At 42.9% G+C, this 10,823-nt stretch overlaps 1 long non-coding RNA gene across 1 annotated transcript; it reads left to right on the top strand.

The window, feature by feature from the left end:
• Window positions 1–212: 212 nt before the first annotated feature.
• On the top strand, window positions 213–1,978 carry LOC119319543. Its single transcript, XR_005154515.1, has 4 exons — window positions 213–475; window positions 571–712; window positions 1,416–1,477; window positions 1,671–1,978. It is a non-coding gene; the product is annotated as an uncharacterized LOC119319543 (long non-coding RNA).
• The last annotated feature ends 8,845 nt before the right edge of the window (window positions 1,979–10,823 follow it).

The raw sequence follows: 10,823 nt of genomic DNA on the forward strand, positions 1-10,823 counted from the left end.
AAGTTAACACTTTTTACTACATGTCACATAGGCTATTATGATCGAGTGGGAAGAGAAGCACGAGGATACGCATATATATAGTAAATGTGCCCGTTGCAACGGGAGAAACAAATTCTAGCACGCATTAATGAAACAAATTCTAGCACAACAAATAATCAATCCCAAGGCGGTCACTCTGTTTTATTGGTGTCCAAAAAAAAAATCTAAATTAGCTAGAAGATTGCCTCATCCCTTCCTAGGAGAACGTATCCTGTGCACCGGATGAATTGGTGCAACGAATGCGCCGACTCATTCTGGGCCACTGGATGAAGAACAGACGGGTTGGATCTTAGTATAAGGTGGCAGCCGGTACATTTCACACAAAGGACCTTGTAAAGTCATTCAACTACACAAGCAGTCCTTCCAAGATCCCATCGTCTTCTTCCCTTCGCTCTTCTCCCTTCTGTACCTGTACACCGAGGATTTGCAAGCTAGGGTTAGCGATTTGCTTCATCGCCTCTCTCTCCTCCACCTCCCCCTCTGCTGGGCCACTCTGACCTTCTCCCTACTGTATTTTGTACCTAATTTCAGCTCTGTACAAGCGCCCCCTCTCCCCTGAAACGACCGCGCCACCGACGAGCGCTTACATGTAGCGCCGCCATGCTGTAGGTCTGGGCAACATTGACCCAGCCATCGCAAAGCCGGCCATCTTCTGCAGCTTAAAGTATCCAGGGTATGATCTCTTATTGAGTTATCCAAATATTATGTTTCCTCCCATCTGTCAATTTCCCCCAATTGCAGCAATGGTGTAGCAAACAGGCAAAGAGATGTGCTCGTTGTTCCATACTTAATTCGTAAACAATTTTCATATCTCCTGCAGCCTATAAAGTAAGATTTGTGCATGAATGTTATGACTTGTATGTGAAAAAGCGAGTTAGCGTACATGTCTGGAGTAGAATATACTTTGAAGTGTCTTATTTTGATTCACTTTGTTGATCGTAAAATGAAACTGCACTTTAATGTCCAATTGAACTTTCTGAATTCATTACTAGTTCTTCTTATTCATGCCTTTTTTCTTTGTTGCAATCCACATTCAAACAATTCTTTAAAATAACAATACTGATCTAGCGTACATGCCTGGAATCATCTCACAAATTTTTGATACATGTAATTGTAGTACATGTGAATTTTACTTGTAGATGTACTCTGACCGACCTGTGCCTATGGCTATCGCTATTTTTGTTCAACTGTTTCTGAACTAAGTCCGATGCTCGCAACCGAGAAATCACACTTTCAGGTTTCATTCTAATAAATGAAAGCAAGGGGTGTATCCCTTTTCTCTACAAGAAAATATGATTCTTCACTTGATTTATAACAATTTCAGGTTAGTTGTAGTCCCCTTCTTTTAATTTTTTCTGTACCTCATGTACTTGCAGGAATGAAGAGCAGACATTAAGGTCAAGATCTGGAACAAGAATATATTTTGTAATGGCAGCAAGTAAGAATATATTTTTTGCAATCAACACTCACCAATGGTTTTAGGAGTAAGAGCCATGATCTGGTACACAAATCTTAAGCAGTGTCACTGAAATGGTCTTTAGCATAAAGTTTATTCTTACCCAATCAGATAATTTGGTTGACCTCTCATATGGATATGCTTCTAAAAATAGATGATGTTCCTATTTTTTCAGGTACTGTCTGGATGTTCAGCTGCAAGCTCATTTATAGTTACTTTGTCTCTTCTAGCCAGCCAAGATATCTCTGTCAGATGATGAGGGGAGCTGCTAATTCAGGATATATTGGCATCTGAAACGTAATGTATCTCTTGTAGTAAAGTTATTGACAACAGAACATGGTGGACCTTCTGTTCAAGAGTTGTGTAGAACAAGCTATCCTTATGAAATATGTGCGTCATATATATGTACACAATGAGTGAATCCGACTGTGTATACGACAGTGGTGTACAAGAAATTTAAATATGGTACTGTCAAGTTTTCTACGAGACAATTGTAGCCTGGATGAAATTACTTTAGTGCATCTTGAAGCCTTAGTGCAACTTCTCCAGTGATTATGACACTTGATATGTAATTATTAACACTGTCATACAAACACACCTCTTAATTTTGTCATATAAATAAGCATATTTGGATATTATCATTCTTTTCCATGTAATGGCCAGATTGCAGATTTGTTAGTTAACAATAAGCTAAAGCATCCTTTGCAAAAAAAAGAGAAAAGGCAGCTGTGCATTTACATAACTTATGAACACTCTTTCTATTCACCTAAAAAATGAGTCGATCGGTCCCTAACCGTAGCTTGCAGATAGCCTCAGAGGTACAGAGTGGAACAGAGCAAACGGAAGGAGACTATGGAAGAATCTTGGAGGGACTACATGCGCAGTTGAATAACTTTACAAGGTTCATTATGCAAAATGTACCAGCTGGCACCTACTGCTAACATCCAGCCCGTCTGCTCTCTATCCCGTGGTCCAGATTCTCTCGGTGCATCCGTTGCATCAGTGGAGCCGGTGCACTGGATATGTTCTCCCCTTCCTAGGTGTATTCCAGTGAACTTGATTAACTGATTGGGTACTTCCTATGCTAACCAACATCCAAAATTATAGGGCCAAAACGATGAACTATTCATTTTAGATCAATTCATTTTTCAATGATTTTAAATAGAATGGTTGTGATTAAAACAATATAAATAGGTCGACGGGAAATACTTGGCACAAATGACCCTTAGGGCGCATTTGTACATCAGGCACCGAGGCATGGGATTGCATCAAGGACCCTCGGCAAACCTCATCTATCCCTTTTGTAGAAAGTAAAAAAAAAATACCAGAAACAATTGTGTGTGCCCAATTCGGTGGACAGATTGCTAAACAGGTATATACCGGGTACACAAGAATTTTCTTCGGTGTCATGTGAAAGTACAATTCGTTGGGTCATAACTGCAATTTCTCATCATATTTTCTATTACTGGTTGCTGTAAACTCAAAATACTGGATTTCAAAAGGAAAGACCATCCATATTCTTAGAGATGAAGATAACTTACACAATAACAGTTACATGAAAATTTGATATGGTTTTCTTTACATGTAAAAATCACAAATCTGGGTCCTTGTTGAGTATAAAATAAAAATAATGTAATTCAGTTCTTGTACAACTCAAGTACTTTGTACATACTTGATGGCCAGGAAGAGTTCTTAATTCTGATTAAGAAACCAGTATACATTCTATTAGCATTAATAGAAGAATGTATGGAGATGGTATATGCTAAACTGTCAAATATATAATATAATCAGAACCTAGGCATTATGCCTTCGCTTAATACAGAGGGCAGAAGGATTAGCTATACAATGAAGATAATTTGATATTTAGTGTGTGTTATGAAGAAACTACGGACAACGAACAATGCGTATCCTCTTCATGAGAAATATCATATAGATTTCATTGGCTATATTTAGATTTCATATTGCGAGGTTAATTAATCTAAGATCCATGTTTAATTCATGCATGCATCATCTTAAGTCGTATATTACCTTAAATTGTAGAGGCCACGGGCTAACAACACTATACAAAGTTGCTCCGTACTTGTATGCCACACACCATGGTCAGATCAAACGAATGCATGAGCTAGAGCAACATACATATGTGTGGAGCAAGCACCAAACATCTATCTCTGAAGTTCATAAGTGGTTTTACCAAACCCGCCAAAACATATAACACATAAGCTTTTACCAAAACCAATCGTTATACAACCATAATTACAATTTATTTATGTCTGCCTGTTAGCTTGTGATACACATCGACACACAACATGAAAAACATGATCACCAAGAAGAGCTGTGTATACGCCGGACAAATTAAACTATGCAACCATCGGCATATAGTAAGGAGAAGCAATTCATGATTTTAAAATTTACCTCAGATGAACAGCATGGAAACAACCGTGCAACTAAAATATCAATCACCGCATGCATGGCCCAGGTTCCGGTGTAGCAATTCTTCTTTCTGTGTTGTTAAACAGGCAATCAATCTATGGTGATTTTGGCATGTGCATCTGAGTGTCACTTTTCCTGGATAAAAGCAACACACATTTTTTCTCACCTCGATCATCTGGTTTTCTGAAAAAATGCCGAGAATACATTTAAGCGCATCAATGATAGTCCATATCGATAAATCAGGTCATATGGACTTGTCTAGAAACAAAAACATGAATTCTTATATGAACATACAGATGGAATTTTGAACCGACACTTAAGTAAGTGTAATATAAACTTTGAGAGGAATTACTACTTCAAATGCCACATGTATCACAATTAACATAGACTATCTTCAGTGTTGAAATTTCTTGAGAAGGGAAAACTGTACTCTAAATTAACATCAAAGCCATTATATATATATAGTATGGCAATCTTGGATGTCTGTACTTTAAGGAGACATGCTAAGCAATATTACATTATTCCTATTGTGGGGAACATATTCATGATTTGAAACAAAGATCGTCTATCACTGGGAAAGTAACCACCTTATATCTAGTATAGAGCAACTGTTCAGTTGAGCACAAACAGAAAAGCTTGAATTCCATAGTGTCATGATTAGCAGAAACAACATGCACCTATCTTGTGGACTGAACACAAAGAAAACAAGGACCCTATTTATTAAAAAGTAGAAACAAATACTAAATACTTCTTCCTATGGTCAAATAATTATTACCTCTATTGTCATAGATATGTGTGAACTAACTTTCCAACTACTAACAAGGTAGCGAATACTAAATACATCTCCAGAGATGAACCATGTTAGCACACTACATTCATTTAAATCGACCCCTGCAATATTCAAGGATTGCTCCCAAAATTAACTTTGCTAGATACAAAAAATTCTTCTACAATCAGCTATTGTGGACCTTCCGTGGGTATCCATTGGAATCTCATGAATGCATCCTACAGAGATGTATTATCAAGTTCTATGGTGCTGATGAAAGCGGCATGGGAGGTTTGAAGTGTTGCTGTAGCATTCCTCACAAAGGCCAAACCCAATTACTTTATAGGCAATCCTTGCATTTGACCAAAGTAATTCAAGATATGGGAACTAAACCAAGGATACATTGGTGCTTATAAATACCTTCCACTTGGATTGCGCGTGGTCGTTTGGATCAGTTCTGATGAAGCAGTGTCCTCGCCGTCCTTGTAGAGAAGGGTATGGGTGGAGGAGCTGGCTTCCATGGACAGCACACACTCGGTCGCCGGGGTGGCGCCCAGCCGGACCATCTCCGGACGACGCAGGGAGATGGGGAGCGGCAGTGCGACGGGTCTGTTTTCCTGGATTGGGCGCTCCATGTGGGGCGTTCAGGAGCAGAGAGCCACTGGGTCTTGAGCCAGTGGAGGGTCTGGACTAAATCCCCTAAATTTCTCCACACAAAAAACATAATAACATCAGCACATAATTCAACTTGATCTCAAATCCACATGCCCTGGACAACAAATCCATTTTAAGTACACATAATTAAAAGTTGCAAATAGTTTTGTAGTTCTGCTAAAAAGCAAGTTGGAAACTATTATTAGTGAAATATTTCAGCACCTACTCAATGTTTATATCCATTTAAGTATCTAGTTTGTTAGACAAAAAATATGCAAGCAACATCATGAACAACTCTTCATAACTTAATTTTCCTAGATACATTGGACTGTACACCATGTTCACTTTTGAAACAAATTACACCAGGCTGCCTAATACACCAAAGAAAAACCTGAAAAAATAAAGATCAATTCCTCATAAGCATAACATCAAACATGTGGTGGGTGGCATATCAAGAACAGAGGCACACATTTATTTGGAAGAATGCAGTTTCCAATCCATGAGAGAGACACAGAGAGACAGGAAGAGACATAGAGATCCTGATGGAGAGGAGAAGTAGCATCAGCCGTGACCATCATTACAGAGCGAGAGAGAGAGGGAGAGAGAGATGAGAGGCCGCTCCTGCCATTCGAGGCGATTGTGTAGGAGACGATGGGCAAGGGGAGGCGAAGTGGCGCGTGGCGGTGGTTGAAAGCCTATAGGTGTACGCAGGCGGAGCGGCGCACTGGGAAGGTGGCTCCGCACGGCGGCGATCGATGAGCAGGAGCTGAAGCGGGTGGCGGTGCTAGATGGCTGGGAGAAGGTGGCGTATTGGAGGACGGGGTCGTGTAGTGTGTGGATTCTTTTTTCTTTTTGGACTAACCTACCAACAGGAGCTCAGATTGGCCGCACCCATGGCAGTCCGCCGTGGCTGCCGGCGCCACTTGCCGGACCCTGAGGTAGGAGACGTGCGAGTGGACAGCCGGGCGAGATGTGGCCGCACGCGGCCAGTGCATCGGGAGGAGCAGGTGGTCTGCGATGCATCGAGGGGAGCTGGGGGCATTGGAGGACGATGGGGGAGGAGGATGAAGAGGGCGTGGCTAAGCAGCATCGACGGGGCCATCGACGATGGTTGGGGCGGAGCAGCATCGACGGGGCCATCCCGCGGCGGGCGACTATGCGGCCTGAATTGGGGATAGGCGAGGGCATGTGACTAACAGGAAAACGAACCGGTACGTTTACTTATGGATAGCAGTGATGGGAGTGCGGGTTGAATACAAATAAGTAGAAGGACTATTTTGTAAAAAGTGCGCAACGGTGAACCCCACTCACCCCGTGCTTTATTATTATTAGGGAAAAGATATATACACACAATATATATACGTTACAATATATACAATATATATACAAATTGTACACAGATACAATATACGTTACATACAAGAGCTCTCTCTCTCTCTCTCTCTATATATATATATATATATATTCTAACACCCTCCCTCAATCTTAACTGTGGCCCAACAAGTTAAGATTGCGCCTACAACCTTCAAATAGAGGCTGCGGTAGAGGCTTCGTGAAGATGTGAGCAAGTTTATCTTTGAAGGAGATGAACTTGATATGAAGAAGCTTCTGTGCAACATGTTCCCTCACAAAGTGATAGTCAATTTCGATGTGCTTGGTACGAGCACTGAAAACTGGATTAGATGAAAGATATGTCACACCAATATTTTCACACCATAGAACCGGTGGCTGCTCTTGAGATACTCCCAACTCTCTCAACAGAGGCTGTACCCAAATGAGCTCATCCGTGGCATTGGCAACCGCCTTGTATTCTGCTTCAGTGCTACTCCGAGATACTATGGCCTGCTTGCGCGCACTCCAGGTGATCAAGTTGCAACCAAAGAAGACATCATAGCCCCCCGTTGATCGCCTATCATCCAGGCTCCCAGCCCAATCTGCATCAGAGAACGCCGAGAGAGCACTCGAGGAGGTAGACCAAAGATGCAAGCCATAGGAGACAGTATGAGAGAGATAACATAGTATACGCTTCACAGCTGGACATCTCCTATGCGGTAAACCAACAGGTACATAGTAACCTCAGGACGCTGGAACATGAACAGAGACGTGTCAGCAGTGGACGGAGCAAATCCAAGACGTCGAAGAACCGAGCCAAGTCAGACATTCCATGCACGAGGAGTCTGCTTAAGTCCATAAAGCACATTAACAAGACGACACAAATGATGTGGACGAGCAGGATCAACAAAACCTGGAGTCCTGGAGGTTGCTGCATGTAAACCTCTTCCTCCAAGACCCCATGAAGAAAAGCATTCTGAACATCAAGCTAACGCAGAGACCACCCTTTGGTAACAACCAAGGACAGAAGCATCCGAATGGTGGTAGGTTTCACAACTGGACTGAAGGTATCCTCATAATCAAGACCATACCGTTGTTTAAACACTTTGGCCACCAACTGAAGGAAAAATGCCCGAGAGGCAATAATAAAGTTGTTATTTATATTTCCTTATATCATGATAAATGTTTATTATTCATGCTAGAATTGTATTAACCGGAAACTTAGTACATTTGTGAATACATAGACAAACAGAGTGTCCCTAGTATGCCTCTACTTGACTAGCTCGTCAATCAAAGATGGTTGAGTTTCCTAACCATAAACATGTGTTGTCATTTGATGAATGGGATCACATCATTAGAGAATGATGTGATGGACAAGACACATCTGTTAGCTTAGCATTATGACCTTTAGTTTTATTGCTATTGCTTTCTTCATGACTTATACATATTCCTCTGACTATGAGATTATGCAACTCCTGAATACCGGAGGAACACTTTGTGTGCTATCAAACATCACAACGTAACCGGGTGATTATAATGATGCTCTACAGGTGTCTCCGAAGGTGTTTGTTGAGTTGGCATAGATCAAGATTAGGATTTGTCACTCCGAGTATCAGAGAGGTATCTCTGGGCCCTCTCGGTAATGCACACCACTATAAGCCTTGCAAGCAATGTAACTAATGAGTTAGTTGCAGGATGATGCATTATGGAACAAGTAAAGAGACTTGCCGGTAACGATATTGAACTAGGTATGATGATACCGACGATCGAATCTCGGGCAAGTAACATACCAATGACAAAGGGAATGACATATGTTGTTATGCAGTTTGACCGATAAAGATCTTCGTAGAATATGTAGGAGCCACTATGAGCATCCAAGTTCCACTATTGGTAATTGACCGGAGTTGTGTCTCGGTCATGTCTACATAGTTCTCGAACCCGTAGGGTCAACACGCTTAACGTTTGATGACGATTTATATTATGAGTTATGTGTTTTGCTGACCGAAGTTTGTTCGGAGTTCCGGATGATATCATGGACATGACTAGGAGTCTCGAAATGGTCGAGAGGTGAAGATTCATATATTGGAAGGTTGTATTCGGACATCGGAATGGTTCCGAGTGATTCGGGTATTTTACCGGAGTACCGAGGGGTTACCGGACCCCCCCGGGGAAGTATTGGGCCAATATGGGCCTAAGGGAGAGAGAGGGAAGCCAACGGGAGGTGGCCGTGCGCCCCCCTCCTTGGGAGTCCGAATAGGACAAGGAGGAGGGGGCGGCACCCCCCTTCTCTTTCCCTCCCCCTCTCCTTCTTATTCCCTCCGGTGGAAGAAAGGAAAGGGGGGGGGGGGCGAATCCTACTTGGACTAGGGCTCCAAGTAGGACTCCCTCCATGGCGCGCCCCTCCTAGCCGCCGGCCTCTCTCCCCCTCCTTTGTATACGGGGTCAGGGGGCACCCCAAAGGGAGACCAAGATTTGTCTTAGCCGTGTGCGGTGCCCCCCTCCACAGTTTACCACCTCGGTCATATTGTCGTAGTGCTTTGGCGAAGCCCTGTGCGGATCACATCACCAACACCGTCGCCACGCCGTAGTGCTGACAGAACTCTCCCTCGACCCTCTACTGGATCAAGAGCTTGAGGGACGTCATCGTGCTGAACGTGTGCTGAACATGGAGGTGCCGTACGTTCGGTACTTGGATCGGTTGGATCGTGAAGACGTTCGACTACATCAACCGCGTTACATAACGCTTCCGCTTTCGGTCCACGAGGGTACGTGGACACACTCTCCCATCTCGTTGCTGTGCTTCTCCTAGATAGATCTTGCGTGATCGTAGGAATTTTTTTTGAAATTGCATGCTACGTTCCCCAACAGTGGCATCCGAGCCAGGTCTATGAGTAGATAATATGCACGAGTAGAACACAAAGAGTTGTGGGCGATAATAGTCATACTGCTTACCACCAACGTGTTACTTTGATTCGGCGGTATTGTTGGATGAAGCGGCCCAGACCGACATTACATGACCACGTTCATGAGACTGGTTCTACCGACGTGCTTCGCACATAGGTGGCTAGCGAGTGTCTGTTTCTCCAACTTTAGTTGAATTGAGTTTAAATACGGTCGATCCTTGTTGAAGGTTAAAACATCACACTTGACGAAAAATCGTTGTGGTTTTGGTGCGTAGGTAAGAACGGTTCTTGCTAGAAGCCCGTAGCAGCCACGTAAAACTTGCAACAACAAAGTAGAGGACGTCTAACTTGTTTTTGCAGGGCATGTTGTGATGTGATATAAATTGTTGTATGAGATGATCATGTTTTGTAAAAGTTATCGGCAACTGGCAGGAGCCTTATGGTTGTCTCTTTATTGTATTAAATTCAATCGCCATGTAATTTCTTTACTTTATCACTAAGCGGTAGCGATAGTCGTGGAAGCAATAGTTGGCGAGACGACAACGATGCTACGATGGAGATCAAGTTGTCAAGCTGGTGACGATTGAGATATCACGATGATGCTTTGGAGATGGAGATCAAAGGCACAAGATGATGATAGCCATATCATGTCACATATTTTGATTGCATGTGATGTTTATCGTTTATGTATCTTATTTTGCTTAGTATGTCTGTAGCATTATCACTACAAAAAAAGACACATCCATGACATTTTGGGCCGAACGAATTTTTTTCCTCTCATACTTATGACACTTCTATGACGATAATTGTGACAAAACCCAGTATCATCATAGATGTGGTGGGGTCCTACTTCTATGACAAAAAATTATGACAAAAATGGGCTTTTCGTCCTGGGCGGGCCGGAGACGCAGCTGCATGACATTCTTTGGGCCATCCATGACAGAAAAAACTATGGTAGAAGCGAGGGCGAGGAAAATATCAGGGAGTTACCGATTACGTTGGGTGGTCGGGGGCCGAGCGATGCGCGTTTCTCCCGTACGTATGCGCGCGTGTGTGAGGCGTTGCGCTCTAACTGAACCTGAGCGAGGCATTGGGCTCTAACTGAACCCGACCGATTGCACTGCAGGCTACGCGTTACTGAACCCGAGCGATCGATCGATCCCTTGCTGTCAACTGAACCCGAGTGATTCCTTTGCTACTACTGCTAACTGAAGCCGATCGATGCTGCCTCTGGATGAAGCGT

This window comes from Triticum dicoccoides, chromosome 6A (assembly GCF_002162155.2).
Source record: "Triticum dicoccoides isolate Atlit2015 ecotype Zavitan chromosome 6A, WEW_v2.0, whole genome shotgun sequence".
NCBI lineage: Eukaryota > Viridiplantae > Streptophyta > Magnoliopsida > Poales > Poaceae > Triticum > Triticum dicoccoides.